Source organism: Lissotriton helveticus, chromosome 3_1 (assembly GCF_964261635.1).
Source record: "Lissotriton helveticus chromosome 3_1, aLisHel1.1, whole genome shotgun sequence".
NCBI lineage: Eukaryota > Metazoa > Chordata > Amphibia > Caudata > Salamandridae > Lissotriton > Lissotriton helveticus.
In genome coordinates this window covers 1,738,466,049-1,738,488,865 of record NC_136061.1, presented here as the reverse complement: position 1 = coordinate 1,738,488,865, position 22,817 = coordinate 1,738,466,049, and positions in this window count along the sequence as shown.

Sequence of the window (22,817 nt, the reverse complement as noted above, 5' to 3'; positions counted from 1 at the left end):
GAATCCGCGATGGTCTTTCCCGGTCACCCGACAGGCGCTTCTCGACACGAATCCCTCCTTAACACTTACTTCGACTCAGGATGTTAACCGGCTCCATGGCGTGGCGTCCTCCGTAGTGGCGTACTTTTAGTGACAGCCACGGACGCCATTTTATAGGACATGTAAAAGTGTATGATTCATTGCACCTGATGATTAGGTTGTAACGAGGCCAGATTCTTAAGGTTGCGAACGGACGCCATACTTGAATGGTTATATAAATACAGGGAAATGTACATATAATTCATATTTCGTGATGAACCACTGCCGAATTCGCACAACTCGTCTTTTATATTCTTATATATTCTAATTGTTTCATAATGGTGGCATTTATTAGGAGAAAGGAAAACTATTAATTCATTTCGGCATATTTCTTATTTTTTTACATTTATTCATGAGATTTATTTATAATCCCTTTATATTTACAACTACATAAAGAATAAATAATTTTTTTGATTCATTTCGTTCTATTTTAAAATCGGGGCAACCTCTTATATACCCCCGTCATATCTATGGCTATAATGGTGTTTTTTCAGCGCCATTTTGTAATGTCTATTCTAACCACTTAATATATCAAACATTTGCCACTATTTCGTTTACTATGTACATCACAATTCAAAGGGCATTACGAGTTTACAGGTAAACATGTTTAAACCAAGGCTACTAGGGGGGTCTAAGACATAGGTGTTTTTACATGAACACATGGAATATAGTTATATGGACTATTCTAACCACTTAATATATCAAACATTTGCCACTATTTCGTTTACTATGTACATCACAATTCAAAGTGCATTACGAGTTTACCGGTAAACATGTTTAAACCAAGGCTACCAGGGGGGTCTAAGACATAGGTGTTTTTACATGAACACATGGAATATAGTTATATGGACTATAACATTGCATCTTAATCCAATACATAGAGTTATTTATGTTTATGGTTTAAAGTAGTAGCTTATTTTAGACATCCTCTTCAAACCATAGATTGAACCTTTTTTGTCTTCAATCCATATTCTAGGACACATATTGGCAGATCTACAGAAAATGATGTAATTCGCTACAGATATTAAGTCCCAAGAAAGTAGTACGCAAGCAGCAAATCCATCCCGCCTCTGCCTTTCTAAGGGCTAATTCACGATCCCCTCCTCTCAATGGCATTTCTATATGTTCCAATGCATGAAACCAGATCTCTCGTTCATGCGGATGATTTTTTTGTATATGGGATGCCACAGGGTATTTTTCATCATTATGCCTAATTGCCCTGATGTGTTCTTGCACTCTGATCTTTAAGCATCTTGTACTGCTTCCTATATAGACCTTATTGTATGCACACCCCAGTGCATAGACTATATATGAAGTGTTACAGTTGATAAAGGTCCGAATAACATATTCCTTTTCAGTATTATACTTGAATTTCTTCTTTTTATTTATACCAAATTGGCATGTTACACATGACCCACAAACATAAAAACCAGCTGGTTTTTTGGTTAGCCATGCTGTTCCACTACTCTTTTCTTCCTGTTCCCGGATGTAGCTAGGGCATAAAATTCTCTTAAGACTTTCTCCCTTCCTACACACAACCTTAGGTTTCTCAGGTACCGTACCTGAAGGCATTTGGCCTGTGGCCATCAAATGCCAATTTTTCCGCAGAATATTATATACATGGTTACTATGTATGTTATACTCAGTTATGAACAAGACCTCATCCTTTTTATCATTTGCATTTCTGTTATATTTATCAGGATGGGTCTGTAGGGTAGATTTTCGATCCACTTTCATAGCCCTTGACTCAGCTTTTGTTAGACATTCTTTAGAGTACCCTCTTTTTTTTAAATTATTTTTCATGACTTCCAAATGTCTTTGAAAATTGGGCTCTTCGCTACAGTTGCGACGAGCCCTTATCATCTCCCCACATGGTATGGCATTTATAGTACCACTGGGATGTGCACTCTCCGCATGTAGGACGCTATTACATGCAGTAGCCTTTTTAAAAATGTCACTGTGAATCTTGTTGTTCCTTACATACAGTTTTAAGTCCAAAAACTCAATGGTTTCATCAGAATAATTCATCGTCAACCTCACATTGAATCTATTCTGATTTAGGTAGTCATAGTAGGAGAGCAATTCATTTACTCCTCCATTCCAAATCATCAACACATCATCTATGTATCTACCATAGAAGATAACGTTGTTGGCCCACTGTTGTGACCCATGTCCCCAGGCATGTTCCGTCTCATACAGACCCATAAAGAGGTTTGCATAAGACGGAGCAAACCTGGATCCCATGGCTGTCCCCTGCCTTTGCAAGAACCAGTTCCCATTATGCAAAAAGGCATTCATTTCCAAAATCATTCTCGTCATTTCCAACAACAGAAGCGTATGCTCCAAATTACTGGCATCTCGCTTATATAGAAAGTATTTGAGTGCATCTAGACCACACTCAGTTCTTATACAGGTATATAAGCTCTCCACATCTAATGTAACAAAGAGCAAATCTGAGCTGTCCCAGCTAAAGTCTTCTAATTTGCACAATACATCTCTACTATCTTTGAGATGGGAGGGCAATTTCTTTACAAAGGGCTGAAGGTATCCATCCACAAATTGTGAAAGACGTTCAGTTGGCCCGCCATTACCAGATATTATTGGCCTGCCTGGTGGAAAACCCTCCCCCCCTTTATGAATTTTAGGGAGGATATATATACAGGGATGACGGGAGTCCTCTACTTGTAGATATGTATACTCCATGTCTGAAAGAAGACACGATTCATGCCAATCTCTCAAGCAGGAGTTGATTTTCCGTTCAATCTGTTTTGTCGGGTTTTCTTTAAGTTTGGTATAACATTCCTTTTTGCCCAACTGTCTGTCGATTTCCCCAAGATAGTCTGATCGATTCATTATTACAATATTTCCCCCTTTGTCAGCCTCCCGGATGACTATATTAGGGTTAGTCCATAAGGCATTTAGGGTTTCCCTATCATTCCTAGAGATGTTGTGATTATGTTTACAGTAGGAATTCTGCCTATGTTTATCTTCGAGCTGATGTAATTGCTTTGTTACTTTATCGTAAAATTCATCAATAAATACATCTTGGGGTCGTTGCGGTAAAAACTTAGATGGCTTTCTTAGGCCACTATCCAGTGATCTATCCTCAACAATGTCCAATGATCTAGCAGTATCAGTGATGTCAACAGTTTCATTTTCCTCATCAAGTGTACATAACAAATGGGTTACATTCAAATCAGCAATTGACATTTCGGATATTTTAGGTTGACTCAATGGATCATTCTGTACAACAATATGATTTTCAAAGTGTTTTTTTAATTTTAGTTTTCTCACAAATTTGAAAAGATCAATGTGCAAATCAACAAAGTTACAATTATTAGTAACACAGAAATTCAACCCTTTAGGTAACAAAGTTTCTTCGTGATCAGTCAAGTGTTTATCCGAAAGATTAACAATATTCAATACATTGTCATTGGACCCAGTATCCGTAACAGCCATTATTTTTTTATTTGTGTCTTGCTCTGCAATCTGGTCTGAACACCTGGCTTTATGCTTTTTCCCTCCCCTTCTGATTCTGAATTTAGATTTTTCCTTTTGTTGCCCAGCCTGTAACGCTGTAATCTTGAGAGTCTCTGTCATCGTGAAAGCAAATCCCTTCCTGTTTACAAGTAGAACAGGAATACCTGTCTAACTGAGGTATGCACCTAATAAGAGATAACACCATTTTTTAAGTTGGATGCTTACATGCACGCTGATGTATTTATACCCCAGACCTTTTGCATGAGGACAAAGGGTGTTATTTTTCCTTATCTTTCCTTAATTGTTTTCACAGATTTTATAAACACTTTACTTGTCCTGGATAGAGGACACACTGGTGTACGACACTCCACCATACAGAGTTAATTCGGTAAGCTAATTGCACCCATTAATATAACTCTCACTAGTAGCTAAGATCTCCCTATGTGGAATGAAGTTAAAATCCTAAAGAGAAAGAGAAAATAAATGAAAGGAGCTTGAGAAAAAAAAGGATTAAAGACATAATAGGCCCTGAGGTGTGTTTGGATGCTTTTCTTTAAAGCTTTTTTGAAGCTTTTTTGGAAGTTTCTTTTCTCCATTTAACAAAAGTACATAAATGCTGGCAGAATCAATGAATGAATTTAAAAAGTGTTTTTCTAGCATTATATGAGATTTGTAAATTTTTGTATAAATTGTATATAGTGATAATGAAATTGTAAACAATGTGTGTAAAAAAACTTTTTTTAATATGCAAAAAAATATATCCTAATGTTGTATATATGTGTCATTTGTAGCCCTGAAGAAGTCCGTGAAGAACGAAACGCATTGGTTTTGGCTACAGACTTTTAAATGAGGATCTAATAAAGAAAGACATATCAAAACAACATTGATTCTGCATTGAAATGATTGACATTTGTATATACAATTGTATAGTTTACGGTATGTGTGCTGGACCAACTCTGTATGTAAACTTTCACATTGAAGGTTAGACATTGAAATCCCAAAAGCTTAATGCCTTTGCCCGTGCTAACTAAGTAAAATAATAGCTGTGCACCCGACATTTGAATATATGTGCATGTGATCACCATATTAATACAACAATATGAGTACACTTTAAATGAATAAATCATAGTTGCAGATGTATCATAGGTGAATTAAGGTTACAAGGTAAAACATTCTGGTAACTATAACTGAGAGCTGTAGTTTAAAATTAAATCTTTCAATATTAATATGCACACATAATATGTTTCTTAATGTATTATCATGGAACACTTCAGAAATATAATTGAAGATCCATTGTTTTTTACTTGTTAATTGATCAAACAAATATATAGAGTGTTCAAGGCACAGTAGTTAGCCTAACTTGTGATGTTTAAGGGTGGGGCCAAAATTAAGTTGCTCCAGAGGGCATAATGACACCAATAAAATTTCAGTCCTCAAAGAGAGTGAGAGGCCAACCACTGTGGGAGTGACCCTCCTTCCTCCAGACCTTTATTAGGCAACACTGTGACTAATAAAGCTTCTCTAAAGTAGTCAGTATGACTGGGGATAGTCTTAAACATGAGCTGCGCTGCTGTGAACTGTTTCATGCAGCCAGAAGACCACATCGCTCTGATGACAGTGTCCATGCTGAAAATGTTTTGTCCTGTGATTTGCAGATGGTGAGTACCCCAGGCATGCCCAGTGCAGCCAAGACACGCCACCAATAAGCGCCAAACTACAGGGACCTACCTTTTACAATCATCAAATCACACTGCTCCACACACAATGGCCCTGCTGGAGCTGTCCTGCCTCTTATGAACACCAACTGAGGAGTGCCCCGACCCATGCATTTCTCCAATCCCTATGAATGATAATGAATGGGATCTTGCTGAGTTTCATGCACTGAATACCGGTTACTTCTGCTGATGGGTTCTCACTCCCAGATACCTGATGCATCAGCAAAGGATCAGACTTACTAAGTCTGTCATGTTCGAGTTCAGACTAACCGGCTTAACTTAGGAAAATACTGCATAGCACTTTGTGGGCATCTATTAATCACAAGTGCTTTAATTTTTACACATGGAACAAAAGACGACATTGGATTTTGTTGACTGTACAGTGAGGTGACATAAACCCATTTGAGAACCACGTGGGGGGGTTACTTCGGGACCTACTTCATTGGACTCCCCCACCTCCCACAAAAAACACACCTGAACAAGAGACATTGCAAAAACTGCAGCATTCTTACACTAAGGGGTTTAAAGTCTTTCTGTACTCTCCATCCACTACCCAGAACACAAACCCAAACATTAAAGGACCTGAAAGAGCCAATACACGGTGAGTGCCTCTTAACAATGTATTCAAGCCCCCCCCCACACAAAAGATACACACAGACTCTCATCCGCATTATCTAGTCATTGCATCTGCAAGGGGCAGACCTAAAAACATCAGTCTACAAACAATCCTGAAGGAAATTTCGAACATGGTGACCCTTATGTGCCTGATTGCAAGAAAACTCAAAATTGGCTTCAGAGTCAAAGGTTAGGCTTACTAACTCTTCACCAATAAATGGACACCTCGGACCCTGTCAGGGCCCGAATGGCCATAGCAGACATTGGGCGTTTCCCCGGGAGGCTGGAAGGGTGGTGCCCAGTTTTGCAGCTGAGGGGGACGGTTTTGCAGCGGTGCTGCAATATCTTCCCCCAGTATCAAAAGCAGCGATGCTGCAATATCTTTCCCCAGTGTCAAAAGCAGCAGTACTTCACACTTGCAATGTCCCCCCCCCGGGGTTTGGGCTCGTCCGTCAAAATTGCCAGCACTACTTTGGGTTACGAGCCCGGGACCTGGACACTGTCTGCCTGGCCTTGAAGACTACCTGAATTTTTCCACTGATTGAAGAAAAAATATCTTTTATCTCCAAAAACATCTTACCCATCTGGCAGACTATTACAGGTGTGACTATATCAGACTTTATGGAGCTCCAGAGAAACTAGTGCAGGGCACAGTGAAAAACTTCCTTGTGCAATCCTGCCCAAAGTGTAGAACACAACAGAGCCTGTTGAATTTCAGTGAGTCGGCAGGGTAAGACCTCGGAAACGGATGTATGACATTACAACGCATACTTTTACAACGCATACCTTTACACCGCATTTTTTACAACGCAACATCCATTACAACGCATTCCATTACAACGCATGCCATTACAACGAATTTTTAAAAACTACCTTTACAACGCATTCCATTACAACGCATACTACCTTTACAACGCATACTATTACAACGCATAACATTACATTGCATGTATGGTAAGTATTGGATAGTGTAGGGGTAAAAATTACTATTCTAACTCCAGGGGGGTGCAACAGTAGGGTAAGTGTTGGATAGTGTAGGGGTAAAAATAACTATTCTAACTCCAGGGGGTGCAACAGTAGGGTAAGTGTTGGATAGTGTAAGGGTTCTATTCGTTGTAATGTTATGCGTTGTAATGACATGCGTTGTAGTGGTATGCGTTGTAGTGTCATGCGTTGTAATGGTTGCGTTGTAATGGCATGCGATGTAATGGATGTTGCGTTGTAAAAGTTTTGTTGTAATGGTAGTGCGTTGTAAAAGTTGCGTTGTAAAGGTTGTTTCCCCTTGGAAACCCACCACCTCATGCAAACCATTGTGTGCTTTATTAGGCAGCAACAAGCAAGGCAGATAATGTAACTGGCCATGAAACACAGTCCCCTGCCCACAATGGTTAAACCATATATGTATTGGTACATTTTCCATGGAAGCAATACTAAGCATAAGGCCTTCCTGGAGCTCTGCCCAGAGATAAAACTGAGAAACATTCAATATTAACTTTCAGAACTGTCCACAATACTTATCACAATAAATGGTAGAGAACATTTGAAAACTCAGAACCTCAGCCAATTCCCTAAAGCATTTGACCCAATGGAAAAGGAAACATTACCATTGCAAACTGATCGCTAACAAAAGCAACATGAATGCAACCAGACTTATAGGGCCCCAACCCCATGGCTCCCACAAGCCTTGCACAGGCCATGATGGTTTGACAAAAATAATCGCCTCCATTCATGGCGAAAGTGAAAAGTCCACATTGCCACTAATATCTTCGACAGAGGATGCAATAGCCGCACATTTGTGATTGCTTGATTGTAAGATCATCTCACAGCGCTCCAGGCAACAGGACATGACAATACTTTGACCACAGTGTCCTCAGCACCTCTACTTCCTTCTGCCCTCTATAGCAAGCAATCTTACAGAAACTCTTCATTTTCTATTTCCTCTAACCCGGTCTTCATACTGTGACCTATGGCTCTGAGTGGTGGCTGATACGCGAAACCTAGGTTTCTCCTGCCACACAAAGTACAAGATGACTAAATGCATAGTAATGTTCTCACAGCCATGAGCCTGGCACTAGTGATCATGCACCTACCTCCCACCCACTGCTGATCTAGACTGAGGACACCCATAAAGCCTTGAGCCTGGCACTAATGATCATGCACCTACCTCCCACCCACTGCTGATCTAGACTGAGGACTACTCCACAGCCACCATTCAACATAGTCCTTAGGCTATTCTTTACTTATATACTACTCCACTCCTGACAGTCCTGACAGATCACTGACCCATGCCCTGACTTTTTTCTTTCCAAGTCGTACGTCCTGATAATATGGACCAACCACAGGGAAGCCACAAAGAGCTAACTGCCATATCGCTGAATGTGAATGGAATGGCCTGCTATATAAAGCGGAAAAAGCATCTGAACCATCAACACTCCATACATAAAGATATAGCCTAGCCCTAATAAAAGAAACACACCTGTCACCATTTGAGTTGGACGAATTATGGAGAGATGGGTGGCCAAAATAATATACAATAGCCACATTGTTTCTACATACCATTTGAAACTCCGTATTGGGGCACCACTAACAATGGGGAATAGCCATCCTTATTAAGAAGTCCATGGCCTACAAAATGCTAAAGGTTTGGATTGACCCTAATGCACTCTATGTCTTCTTTAAAGTCTCCATATTAGACACAAGAGTGGTGTTTGGATCAATTTATGTTCCCGACTCCTCAAAACCTTGGGGGGATATGTAAAAGCAAATGGCAGAGTGCAGCGTTAGTCTTCTTAGCTTAACACCGCGCTCCGTCACTTCTGAAATGCAAGGGGCACCTTCCCACGTATAAACAACCCTGAGAGGCATTTTCCTCTTTCTACGTAGAAAGAAGACAAAAGTGAGGAGCAATAAAGATATTTTTCCTCTTTATGCCTAACCTGGGGAGGCATTGCACTTTGACGCATTCCCAGGTCTACCACTAATGTTAATCTGGTAATGCACCTAAATCCATGGGTGGATGCGTGGGAACACTCACGCTCCACCCATGGAAAGCCTCCATGCCACAAAGTAATGGAAGGCAGAGATTTGCGCTGCCTTGCGTTTCTCTAAATTTATCAAGCCGTGCAGGATATGCAAGGTGGCCTTGGTGGCTTGATGAATCTCACTTAGGTTTTGTGTCGCCTGTGCATCCTCTTGTGTGGCGCTAGGGCAAAGCAAAACCTTTATAAATCTGGTCCTGCATCTGCATCTGTGGATCTCCTTTCTATGAACCTCTTAGTGCAACACAGATATCTACTTATGTAACCTCCACTATCGAGTATGTTCTTCCGATGGCACTCACTTCAAGGAGGCCTGAGGTTAACACTCTTTGAATGGCTTGCCATGTGGGTGTGAGCAGTGATGGCTTTGATTTGGGCTGTAAATAGGAAAAGTGACCGCTCCCATGTTTTGCATCAGTGTCTTCAGTTCTCTTGTAAGAGACTAAAGGGCTATTAGGAAACAATGGGCCAGATGTAGTAAAATTGTATTTACCGATTCATAAATACCGAATTTTACCCATTCGGTATTTATGAATCGGTAAATATGAAGGAGGGAGATTTAGGAAGAATCGGTAATTGAATTACCGATTCTTTCAAATTCGGTATTTACCGATTCGGTAAATACCGAATCGGTATTTCCTATTGATTCCTATGGGCTGTGAATCCCATAGGAATCAATGGGAAATACCGATTCGGTAATTACCGAATCGGTAAATACTGATTCCTGCAAGGGTGCAGGGGGTGTCACTTTGACACCCTCTAGCACCCCAAATACAGGCATGTGTGCCATGTGGCACACAGACATGCCCTAAGGGCATGTCTGTCTGTCACATGGCATAGGTGTGCATGCACAAACATGCATGCACACCTGGATTCGGTATTTTACCACCCAATTGGATTGGGTGGTAAAATACTGAATCTGTAAGGCCTTTGGGACTCAGAAGAGTCCCACCTACATCGGGAAGTTACCGATTCGGTAAAAATACCGAATCGGTATTTTACCGATTCGGTAAATTTACCGATTCGGTAATTTTACCGAATCGGTAAAATAGGGCCCCTACATCCCAATTCTTAAATATCGGTCGGTAACGGCCGAAATCGGCCGTTACCGACCGGTATTTAGGCTCCTACATCTGGCCCAATGTTTCCACCTACCTTATTGATCTGACTTGGCTGTGTGGATTCTTTTAATTTTTCTCTCATGAGTCTGGCTGCCATGACGTCCTTGAAATCCATCACGTAAGAGAAGTATACTGGTAGAGTACCAGTGGACGTCATTTGTGCAAGTCTACAAATAAGTAAATGTTTTCACTAGCTTGATCATCTAGTAGTACTTGTTTTATTGTAGGGCCACAGTTTGACTTTGTTATACATGTGCACCAAATTATGCTCATATTTTACTGTTCAGGACTGGACGCTTACCCGTAATCAGGTTATGGGTCTTCCAGACAAGAATTAAGGAGGAAACCACCCTAATGGAAAAGGGAAAGAAACAGGAACGAACATCTGAACAGGACTAGCTGCAGAGCAGATTTAAAAGGCAGCCTCAACCCCTCAGGCAGGTGATTGTCATTTTCGAGCCGGAGGAGCAAGGAGCAGGGCCTAAAAGCCCAGGAGCACGAGGGAAGTCAGTCCCAGTTGAGTGAAGCTCTCAGCCTGCAGCCGCAAGCCTTATGCTCTGCTTCCTGAGACCCCTGAACCGCAGGACCACAGGAGCACACAAGTTGTGGTGGTTCTCGGGCGCCTGGGTGGCTGAGACACCGTGGTCTCAGAAATCAACCATTGTGGTTGTGTGTAGTTTGTTAATGTATACCCAGAATAGTAAAAACAACAGCTGATGGACAGAATGCAGAACAATGTCATACATTCACCCCAGTACAGAGATCTGGGCCTAAATCCATCGTTTTTTTGCTCACCAATCCATCCATTAATTGTGTGTCTTTTGCTTTCTTACCCAGAATAGTAGAGCAGCTTAGCACGATAAAACTGCATTTTTAGGTAAATCAAGCATCACATTGTGGCTCCCACCTCCCTGGTCCTTGGGGTCTTCGTGTCTGCAATCATTGGCTGACCTGCTTGTTCAAGTATTTCCAATCGCTCCATCGTGGTGCAGTCTATTGCTGGTGTGTCTCCCTGCGTTGTTTATTAAGAGGGCGCTAAAAATCGCTTTCTGTGGAGCTCCCATGAGGTGACCTCTAACCTGCAGGGGCCTGCGTAGCTATCTATCCCTGACAGACGCATTCGGGCTATGCCCATGCTGCTCAGGAAATGTCTCCGTTTCTTAGCATATTATCAAGGCTGTTCCATAGCACAGATGTTTAAAATCATTGGCAAGATTGTTTTTCACTGTGTCTGGAGTTTCTAGTCTTGAGGGTAGGTATCCTACAAGAACTGTCTTGAGGATTGGGGGCCTCATTTATGAAAAGTGATGCATCGCTGCATGAAAACAGTGATGCGTCACTTTTCACTGCGCCCTCCTTGCGACACCAATAATGCGTCATATTTACAGTATGACGCATCATGGCGCAAGGAGTTACAGATACGTCAGTATTTCTGACGTGTCTGTATGGCGCAAAAGTGACGCATTGCTGGAGTGTGTCACAAAAGTGACGCAACTCCAGCATTGTGCCCTTTCACATGGGGCAAGCCCCATGTGAAAGGGCCTGCGTCAGTCTTACGCCTGCTGTGAGGCAGGCGTAAGAAATTGACGCATTTGTGTCCTAGAAGTGGCGCAGTGAAATCTTATAGATTTCACTGCGTCACTTCTATGAGGTTTTTGCAGGGGAACGCCCCCCCTGCATACATTATACCTGATTGAGCTATAATGTAGCGCAGGGGTTTACAAAGTGACGCATCTACCTAGATGCGTCACTTTGTAAATATGGTGCAAGAAGGCACATTTTTTACGCTGCTGGTGCGTCACAAAAAGTGACGCTCCAGCGGCGTAAAAGTGACGCACGGCCTCATAAATGAGGCCCTGGGGGCCTCATTTATGAGAAATGACGCATCGCTGCGTGAAAGCAGCGATGCGTCACTTCTCAGTGCGCACTCCTTGCAACATACCTGATGCGTCATATTTACAGTATGACGCATCATGTCGCAAGGAGTTACAGATACGTCAGTTTTTCTGACGTATCTGTAAGTGCAAAAGTGACGCATTGCTGGAGTGTGTCACAAAAGTGACGTAATTCCTGCAATGCATCCATTCACATGGGGCAAGCCCCATGTGAAAAGGCCTGCATCAGTCTTACGCCTGCTGTGAGGCAGGCGCAAGATTTTGACGCAACGGCGTCCTAGAAGTGACGCAGTGAAATCTCATAGATTTCACTGCGTCACTTCTATGAGGTTTTTGCAGGGGAACGCCCCCCCTGCATACATTATACCTGATGCAGGTATAATGTAGCGCAGGGGTTTACAAAGTGACGCATCTGCTTAGATGCGTCACTTTGTAAATACTGCGCAACAGGAGGCATGTTTTATGCCGCCGATGCGTCACAAAAAGTGACGCATCGGCAGCGCAAAACTGGCGCAAGGCCTCATAAATGAGGCCCCTGGGTGTTTTGCGTTTTTTTAAAGGCATTTGCAAGGCAGGAAGGAGTTTATTTATGAAGAGTAGAAGGGGCTGGAACAGCTGAGAGAGTGTTTTTGCTGTGACAATGTAGCTTTTCAACTGGGATAATCAGTTTATTTATGGAAAGGTAGAACTGACTGGAACAGCTGGGAGTTTTTTTCTGTTGCAATGTTGCTTTCCAAATGCAATATACAGGTACGCCGTTGCATGAGCCTGGGATATGAACTATGTTGAGAATTAGTTCAGATGTGCCTTCCCTCATTTTGACTGAGACCAGATTTGCATTCTTCCATGGTAAGTGACGACTGCTACAAAGGGTTGTCTATGTTTTCTGAATTATGAGTGGGTTATAGCAAGTGCTGTTTCTGGGCACTTTCATATCTAGGGGACTTTACTAATTCCCAATGCACAGGCTGGCACTGTTGACTTGTGTTCTGTAGATCATTCTGGTACAGTGCTTGTATGAGTTTGGGGAGCTGGGTGATGAGTGTTATCTGTATGCATTGTGGTTGTCCAGGGGTTTTCATGACATTCACAAGGATGTATGGTGCTTTGCCCATTGTACCCTAATTCCACCTGTGCTCGTAGACTATTATTTGTGCATAGAAATGTATGTTTCTTGAGAGTGTGAATGCATTATTTTGTCTTATCGTCCTGTTCTATGTGGTCCTGTGTGTTCTATTAGTTTAGTTTGATACTCTTTGTAAGTATATTCAGATTTTGTGTATGAAGGTAACCTTTTATTTATTTTGTGCACCAAACTGCATATGTCGCACAGGCATGGATGGTGGATGGGTGTGCAGTGTACAAGTGTTTGCATGTATTCTGTTTTGTTATATTCTGGCTTGAGAGACAAGGCATTGTTTCATTGTTAGGTCTTGCCAGATACAGCGTGAATGTGCTGTAGTTCGTGAGACATTGTGTATTACAAGGGGCTTGGAGTCAACCTATTGCTTACCATTCATTGGCTTTGTTGCCTCTCTTATTTGCTGCATCTCAGTTAGCCAGCATGTGCCAGCTTCATTTCCTCAGCTTTCATGTGGAGCATGGACCAAGTACTAATGGCTTCCTCCTGATCAGTGTCCTTGATTGAGGTACTATTTCTTTCTTCTTCTCCTGTTGTCCTTGTTTGTGTTGCTTCTTAATGTTGTCTGCATTGATTTTTACACTCCCCGCATTGTCTGTGTTGCTTCTTTCCCTCTCACACCCATTGTCCGTGTTGCTTCTTTCCCTCCCAGACTCCCAATATTATCCATTCTGATTCTTCCCCCATCCACCATTGTCTAAGGTGCTGCTCCCCCTATCACGACCAGTTGTCCTTATTGCTGCTTCCCTTCCTACGACTCCTTCTCACTTCACCCATCCTTGTTCCCCTTCCTGCCATAAGAAAAAACAATTGCTGTGATGTGGCCATGTTGGCCGTGTCACAGCCCTTTTTTCTAAACTCTCTTAGCCATGCTGCACAGAAGCCACACTACTCTACAATAAGGCTTAAAGTCTTGCTGTTATTCACGGAGGCATCTTGACGAGGCGGCATTGCACAAGCAGATCAAACCCACTTCTCGCCGCACCCGCTCCGCGGGTGCCGCTTCGAACAGGAGTGCGTGGGGCTCTTACAGGCGAAGGAGAGGACCAGTAAGGCGGCTCTGGGCGTGAGGCTTTGCGGGGCTGCGAGCGTGCGGGGACTCCAACAACCAGGAGTCCCTGCGAGACCGGTAACCAGCATCCGGTCCGCTCTCCCTGCTGGCCCGCCCCCCGCCCACCTGAGGACTGTAAAGGCACTCTCCACCCTTCCCTCGCTGGGACACCAGTCTTGCTGTTATTCACGGAGGCATCTTGACGAGGCGACATTGCACAAGCAGATCAAACCCACTTCTCGCCGCACCCGCTCCGCGGGTGCCGCTTCGAACAGGAGTGCGTGGGGCTCTTACAGGCGAAGGAGAGGACCAGTAAGGCGGCTCTGGGCGTGAGGCTTTGCGGGGCTGCGAGCGTGCGGGGACTCCAACAACCAGGAGTCCCTGCGAGACCGGTAACCAGCATCCGGTCCGCTCTCCCTGCTGGCCAGCCCCCCGCCTAACATACACTTCCTATATCACAGTCACAAACTCCCGCAGCACGGGACGCAGCTCGGGGCGAAGAGCGGGCAAAGAGCGGGCCGTTTGAGGCCGTTCGAGGACTGAGAGGACTGGACTGGGTCATCCCCTATCGCCCCTGTTCGGCTACCTGGATCTTTTTCAGAGTTCCTCTTCAATTTAGGCGGGTCGCCTACCTTGTTTAGTAATGTGCACTCGGGCAACCCGTAGTAGGGCTGCTAAGGGGGGGCCGCAAATAAACGGCCCTATGGATGATTTTATTACTCGCACAAATCTAGCTATAGACAAGGAAATTACCAAACTGCAAACTTGTGTCTCCTTGGACTTGGCTGCTGCTAGAAGATTGTCCCAGGACATTGCCAACACAAAAAGATCCTCCTTGGGTCATATAGCATCTGCTATAACTCCGGAGCGTCTGGCCATTTCGCGCTGTGTAATCACGCAGGCAGATGTCCATGACACTCCGGCGTCACCTGCCTTACCTCCATCCTTGTGTCCCACAACCCTGTTTGATAATCAGAATCCACCCGTGGCTACTCTCGATCAGCAAACCACTATTAAATCCCCTACTCTGGTAATACCTGACAAACATACATGTAATAACTCTAAAGGTAAATTACACAAAAGAAAACGTAATTCTAGGTCCACTTACTCACGTAAGAAGGCTAAAATTGCTGCGGCACATCAGCTCAATGTTGGTAGTGCACCTGTGACTAACGCTTCAGGAGGGTGTGCCTCTTTGCCACAGGTATACCAAGAGGTAGATAAAGATGGTGCAGTCTCTGCATCCATTATTGTGAACACAAATGCAGAGGAAGTTGGTTCACTCCTAGAGGGCCAGGAAGGGAGGGATGGGGAGTTTATAGGTATAGTTTGGGAAACCTTAAAGAAGCTCCTTTCTCCCTTAGACCTGAGATTATCACGCATAGAAAATAATCTGCTAGAGATGGAAAAGAGTATTATAGCTCTGGCTACTCTTGGTTTGCGAGGTTTAGAAAACCAAGGTCTCTTGGAGAAAGACCCAGCCCTACAGACCCCACAACTTTCCTCTTCAGCACCTGCTATAACACGGCCTGTTCCCAAACCACGAACCATGGGTGTTGATCGAAAAACCTCTGATCTTCTAACTAGGTCATCTAAATTCCCTACCACCCAAATTCCTGAACATACTAATGCTGATGCTCCCTCAAGGCCAAATGCCAGCAAAGTTGTCCATCAATCCACCCAGGGTCTACGCAACAAGAACAATTTTCGAGGGGGCTATATTGATCTTCCTCCTGAGGCCAATGATTATGTGGTTGTGTTGACGGGTGTGCCCCAGATTGAAAATGACCACCACGAGAACCATTGGTCCCTGAAGAACAAGATCATGCACTGGCTCAACGTGAACAGACCGATTTCTAATGTTCGGAGAAGTAGTGTATTAATGGTCCGACGAGTTCCATGGGTGGGTCCTTCAAGGAAATCTAGCCCTGGTGACTGCATAGTGGTAACATTCGAGGACCCATACACGGCCCACCACATTTGCTCATGGCCCACTGATGGCGAAGGCTCACCCATTATACCTAGGCCATTGTCTTTTTTCTATCCGCCACGCACTACACATATTCCGGGAGGCGACTGGTCACTGGTGCACCATCAAACAAGGAGGGGGTATCTAAATAGAGAGCAAGATCTAACTAGACGCTGGCTTGGGGCACCAACTTTGAACAGGTTTGGATGTCTTGAAGAAGTTGATTGACTCCTAAGGCAAGTTGCTTCTCCATCGCCTATAAAGGCCTCCTTAGCCTTCGGGGTCTTAGATCCTTTATTCCTGACAACCGAACCTGATGATACTAATTTCACCTCATTTCCGCAGCCAACGACATACTCCCCGCTAGTACGTGGGGCATTGAACTCCTCAAACAATCTAGGAACCCACGTTGCAGTACACAAGATAGTTGTACCGCCTATGACTCCTTTGTCATACCATCAGATGGCCCTGCCGGATGGGAAGCGTCCTATTGCACCCAGCGCAATCACTCGAACACAGAATGAAACCCCCCAAATGCCAAATAGAGTTGCAGTAGCAGTGATAGGATTGGAGCCTGATCCCCCGATTTCGGTCACCTCGCCCAGGCAGGATACTACTGGTAAAACACAGTTGAAGATCCTAAGTTGGAATGTGGCAGGGCTTGCACGCAATTTCGACAATCCAGAGTGGATTTCCTTTGTGGATCCCTTTGGTATTTGCCTTCTGCAAGAAACATGGTGCTTGGAACCTAGGCATAGGGTAGGCTATACAACCTACTTTGTTCCCGCTTCACAACACCAGGGCAGTAAAGGTCGCCCGTCCGGCGGCCTTCTTATTTGGGTCAGCATTGCATTGGGTCTAAGTATAAGCCATAAAACCACTCAATCTCCCGATCTCCAGCGAATAACAATACAGTGCCAAGGGGGCAGGAAGTTAGAAGTGTTTAACCTCTACCTAAGGGGGGCCAGGGGAGGGGCAACGACGTTAGCTTCAACAGGATTAAATATCGAACTTGGATCCTGTAATATCGACTCCCTTGTAGTCCTCGCAGGTGATTTTAATTGCTGTTTCGAGCCTCTGGCCAGTGAGGACATTTTGGACACCTGGGAAGATGACGCAAGGAGAGGTATTCCAACGCTCTCCGTAGATCCGATCCAAAAATGGACCCAGAGTGCTATTGATATTAACTCACTCTGTATGGAACAGGACCTCAGAGCAACTAATGGTCGTTCCAAGTCAGACCCCAGGGGAGCGCATACCTACAATAGGGTGGGACACACTTCCAGAATAGATTACATTTTGTTGAATCACAATCTATGGCTGTTCCACCAAGACATGGAAGTCCTATTGACTTGCGACAGTGATCACAACCCTTTGTCTTTAATCCTCACCCCTCCGTGGCATGACAGGAACTCAGTCAAGACCTCCCTCACATGGAAATCAACCCATGAACTTGTCCCCTCAAATTGTGGTAGGCGGCTAAAATGGGCTAAAGTAGCAGTGGATGAGGGGAGGATGGCGCAAGCAAAGACCATAATGACAGCTGTGAGGTTGCGTCTAGACACATCGGATATTGCCGAACATGCTGTTCTTGCGGCCTTCACAGAAACCATCTCGGCCCTAAGCGAGCTGTTCATAATTCCACAAAATAGGGCTAGGGACACAACGAGAGGTGTATCCAAGGCAAGAGACAAATGGTATTCCCCGGAATGTCGGGTTGCCAAAGGGGATCTTATTCTAGCTGTAAAATCCAAAGACCCAGGTAAAATCAGACTTGCTAGGAAATCATACAAAAAAACTTTAGCCTTGGCAAGGGAAGTATATGATTCCAACTTCTGGAATGAGCTAATGGACACGAGCTCTAAAAAGGACTCCAAGGGGTTCTGGGATTTGATAAGAGCCAGGGACAAGCCCATTGATGCACAACTGACCTGCAACATCTCAGGGGAGGCTTGGTTTGCCCACTTTTCTAAGCTCTACTCCATCCCATTAGGTGTATTACAACCAAACACGGGTCTCCCATCTAGACTGCCGGTTGCCGCCACACTCAATGACCACCCCTTCAGTGTCAAGGAAATAGAAGGGGCAATCAGGTGCCTTGTCGCTAATAAGGCTGCAGGCCCAGATGGCATTCCAGGCGATCTGTTGAGGGAATACATATATGTATGGAGTAGTCTAATTGCCACACTCTTGAATGAGGCTGTGTTGGGAGGCTGCCTACCTGACTCCTGGAGGGGCGCTGAGGTCGTCCCGATTTTTAAGAAAGGCTGTCGGGACGACCCAGCTAACTATCGCCCAATTAGTTTGCTCGACTCTACCCAAAAGGTAGCGGGCAAAGTAGTCTTAGGCAGGATCTTGCACTGGGCTGAAGAAAACCAGGTATTGTCAGATTTCCAGGCTGGATTTAGATCAGGAACCGGCACTATTGAACAGACATTTCGCCTTTTAATGCTGTATTGGAAAGTGGTCGTACTGGGCAAGGGCAGTTTGTACCTAGTCTTTATAGACTTACGGACAGCCTTTGACCTGGTACCACGAGACCAATTGTGGAATGTCTTAGAGGGGTTGGGTATCCCTCCATATTTGCTGGGTTTGCTTATTAAGTTTCACGAAAGCAACTTTGCACAGATTAGGTGGGGTGATCAGGGGCAAAAAACATCTCGCATTTCTGTAGATAGGGGTGTCCGCCAGGGTTGTGTGCTTGCCCCCACTCTGTTTTCACTTTATGTTAATGGAGTGGTGGAGCATCTTCTTCAACATCCAGCAGATGCACCCTCCCTCGCTGGCAGAAAAATACCTACTCTCCTATTTGCAGATGACACCCTCCTAATCTCAAAAACCCCAGTAGGCATTCAAAAGTTGCTTTCTAGCTTTAAGGACTTCTGTGACACCAAGGGTCTAGCTATCAATGTAAGCAAAACCAAATTCCTTGTCCTAAACCCACCTAGGAAAACTGTAATCCCTCCTACTTTAGACTCAGTCCCACTCGAAAGGGTAAAGGAGTTTGATTACTTGGGCATCCGACTCTGTGACTCCATGAATTGGAAGGCCCACCACCAAAAAGTCTATTTGACTCATAAGAGGGTTACAGGGGCCCTGCTAAAAGAACAACGTGCCTCATCTCTCAAACCCATTGGGGCAATATTAGACATCTACAGGGCTAGGGTGGTGAGTGCGGCACTGTATGGTGCGGAATTGTGGGGTGTACAGAGAGCCGACACCTTAACACACCTCGAGAACAATTTCCATAAAGATCTTATGAAGCTACCACACAGTACCCCTACACTCCCACTCTTACTTGATGCAGGTACACGCCCTATAAGTGAGCAAGCTAGGCTACGCCCCCTCTTATTATGGGCTCGGATATGGAATATACCAGAACTGTCCAGCTATGCTGATGCCCTAAGAGAACTCCTTTCATTACCCGGCTGGCATAAGGTCGTCTGGCTTAGGGAAGTCAAACGACTTCTCTGTGAACTGGGTTTAGGAGATGCTTGGGCTAATAAAACAGCTCCACCCAAACAGATGCTCAAGAAACTATATTGGTCATGGGCGGCCAACGACAGAACGAGTAACCATAAATTATGTAGATCTGTCGTAGAGTTTCTAGTAATCAAGGAGCTCCCCTCCAGAGAACCCTACCTGGATTTGATCCTCAATTCGGGTGATAGATCGCTGTATTTCAAATTCAGGGTGGGAGTTCTACCTCTAGGGCAGTTTACATCGAATTGGAAGCCACCATTGCAAACCGTTCCGTATTGCCCTTTCTGTGAATTAAGGGTTGAGTCTATTGCCCATTTAATGTTCGAGTGCCCGGCTTATGTTGCGCCCAGGAATAGATGGCTGAAACCATTATGCAGGAGCCTGGGCACTAGATCGCATCTGGAGGCTCTACGTATATTACGATCTGATGCTCGCCCCTTGTTCGCCTGTTGCCTGGCAAAATTCCTTGGCTGGGCATGGCGTATAAGATCTGTGAGGAAATTGCTTCTCCAGTAATACGTTCTGCTTGATCCAGTCCCTAGCTTGTTTTTATTCTTTTGGCTAATAAATCTATTTTTAGGATATTTATTACTGTCTTTGTAGATCTCATATATAGTACATTGTCTGAGAGGAATGAATTGTTAGATTGCAATGTATTTTTATTCACTTTGTATTGTAATGCTTTTATGATATGATAAATATATCGAAATAAAGCTATTCAATCAATCAATAAGGCTTAAAGACTAGCTCTCGCATATACCAGGCCTATTGGCTTTGCCAATTCTTGTTGGTTTAGGAGAGCACAGAGGTTGTGTGCTACTGCCTGCTCATTTCTTTCCGCCCATGGAGCTCTATGAAGCGAGGTGCGTGGGCATACTGTTTGATAATGTATTATAAAATGTGTGTTTATAAATGTATCATTGGGCTCGAATCAGCAGCACTTAGATGTGCTCTTGTGCTTTGTATGTACTTTGTTGTCTGTCTGTTTGCTCCATTGATACAGCTCTGCTTTTGTGTTACACAGCTATTCGGTGAAGTTCATCTTCGAAAATGCTGAATGGTCCCGCTGTGTCAAGGCCCTGTCTATTTGGGCCCTTAAACTATAAATATTAGTAGTTAGAACTGAGACTTAAATTAAATGATATGCACATTCTTGCACTGACTGCTCATGCAGTGCATAATTTCAAACTTCTTTGCATCATGCACAATATATTCTCGAGCAAGGGTTACATTATACATAGAAATTGGTTTTCTGCCCACTACACATCAATTACGAAGCTCATTTCTTGCCTGACTATTCAGCAACTGCAGTGCAAGCATTTAAATATAAGGCTGAGACCCTCGTGGATGCAGGACCTACAACCCTAGAAGGGTCTCAGTCCTTCTTTGAGTGCACAAACAAACGGGCCACTCTGAAAAATCACTGAAAAGGCCTATTAGGTGCTTATGAGTGATAAGAATGTCAACAGTAGATAAATGTATAAAGTACTCTTCGCCAGTCCTAATGGGCTGAGGGGCCACACCCTCTCAATATTGTCCTAAAAGTAAATTGTCTGTCAGACCGAGCAAAGATCAGCTTGACAGACACTCTTTACTGTCAGGTCAGGCAGCCAAGAGCTAGACATGCTTAAATGTATAGGCTCCTGGCTGCATGAGTTGACCTGACAGAACCTCTTTGATGCCACTGATTGCCTTTGACCTGGGCACTTCAGTACTAAGCCCTGAAGTGCCGAGGGCCAAGTGTCAATCACTGATACCTCGTCACAAATCCCTGACTGACAAGTAGGGGCTACTGCCTCCCCTCATGGTCAGCCAATGAGGAGAGTCAGCAGTTTCAACCCTCCTGGGACCTGTGAGGCAGAGCTGCACAAGTAAGTATGATGTTTTTTTTAAAAGTTTGGTGAGTGCATAAATATTTGAGAGTGAGTGTTGCAAATGGATGTATGTGTATCTGCACATGTGTGTGAATACCTGGGTGTGAGTCAGTGTTATGTGCATTTGTGTCCAGGGGCAGCCCTAGGCATGTGCAAGCTGTGCACCTGCACAGGGCCGCCAAACCCCAGGGGCCGCCACGCCAATATATATCCTTAATATAATAATCCTCTGAGGATGGATACATATTTGCGTGGCGGCCCATGGCAGGGATTTGGCGGCCTCCGGCACTGTAACACCTTCCTGAGCTCCGCCCCGCCTGGACCCCCTCTTCCGGGGCCCCTACCTACGCTCCCTGCCCAGGGCCGCCATGAGCCTAGAGCCGCCCCTGTTGTGTTCCATCCGTGCCCTTCCCAGATAAAAATACTGGCTGCCACTGGTCCAAAGTGGTAGCCACCTGATTTTACAGTCATATTCACAATGGCTTAATCCAGCCTTATGTGTGTTTCTTTTTTTTTTGTCCTCATATTACCTCAGATAGATAAGCATCCCCCTGATAGCTGTTGTCCCAATTGCTTATATCCTGGGGGTCTAATCTCAGCTGATGTCACTGCGGGTCTCCAACCTGCTCTATACATCATGAGCTGACCAAGAGGTATAATAATTGGACTTCTTAATCATTGTGTACATTGTCCAATAAGTTCCAGAATAATCCAAGATCCGGCTTTTTCCTAAGCCGATTAACCTTTAAAAAAAATGTATTTATCTTTTTATTGTAACAGAGCAGTAATTACATCTTATATTACAGTTGTTAAGTACACAACGAATCATTATTACATTGAGTCATGAGTTGGCATTATTAAACGACTCTGGGCCTCGGCCTTCTTCGCCCTCAAATTTTCTAGTGTTACCTTCAATTGGTCCCTGAATGAATCAAGGTGTGCATTGTTTCTCCCACCGAGGGTGAACACAGGTTCCCTCTATATTCATTACATTTATTCCAGATGTTCCCCCATTTCCTCGGGCACCCTCTTCTCACGTAGACTGATTTCTTTGCCATCATACACCAGTCCATATCTCTCTTCCAGTCCCGGAGCTTTGGTGGGGGGTAAGCACCCCAGTGACGGGCTATTTTATATTTTGCCAACGTTAGACTCAGGGAAACCCAGTTTTGATCCACTCGCCCCAGGTTTGTATCCTCACACAGGTTTAGGATGCACCATTTATGCGAGAGTGTAAGCTCTTCTCCCGCAACTCTAGATATACTCAATACTACCCCCTGCCAATAGATATGAATCCGCGGACATGTCCATAATATGTGGTAAAACGATGCCTCTTCCCCACTCTTACTGTTACAGG